This window comes from Egretta garzetta, unplaced genomic scaffold (assembly GCF_000687185.1).
Source record: "Egretta garzetta isolate BGI_Z169 unplaced genomic scaffold, ASM68718v1 scaffold299, whole genome shotgun sequence".
NCBI lineage: Eukaryota > Metazoa > Chordata > Aves > Pelecaniformes > Ardeidae > Egretta > Egretta garzetta.
In genome coordinates this window covers 1,596,323-1,596,993 of record NW_009260696.1, presented here as the reverse complement: position 1 = coordinate 1,596,993, position 671 = coordinate 1,596,323, and positions in this window count along the sequence as shown.

Genomic DNA, 671 nt, shown 5'->3' with positions numbered 1-671 from the left:
AAAAGGGAGTAAGATGACCTGGTGGCTACAGGTTGATTGGCTTGATAGCATCCCCTTGGGGAGAAGAGGGAGAAACCTGGCTCAGGCCTTTAATTGATTAAAGACTTCAGCACCAGGAATAAATTCCTGCCGTCCAACGTGGCTGTATGGAAAATAACTCCTGGCAAGCAGAAACGATTTCGGTCTCTGATGTGAGAGGTGACTCTCTGGCTGTAATACACTTTTGCGAAGCATTTGAGTTATGCGAGGTGATATTCTTGTAAAAATCTGCACTCTCCAGTATTAAAAAAGTCAGTCCAGTCCAGTATTTAGAGCTGACATTATACAGTGTCAAGAAAGCAGGTATTAAATAAACCTGATCCATTTCAAAGGCAGTTATCAGAGAAGATTATCACTGCTGGCTAGTAGCGTGCTCTCGGCGTTTCAATGCTTTTATCACTAATCTGGAAGAAGAGAGAAATGATTTCTGGAAAAACACGGGGGCTGCCCCAGAGCATCAGTGTTAATAGTTTGTACAAATCCAGGCGGTAAACTGGGCAAGCGACAGGCATCCTAGCTGGAGCAGAATGGAAAATGGAAATCTTCTTACACCCAAAAATAATAACCGGAGTTGTACGTGTTTTCCTGTCCCTAATCTGGGTGATAAATTGACCGCACACTGCTTTCAGCAG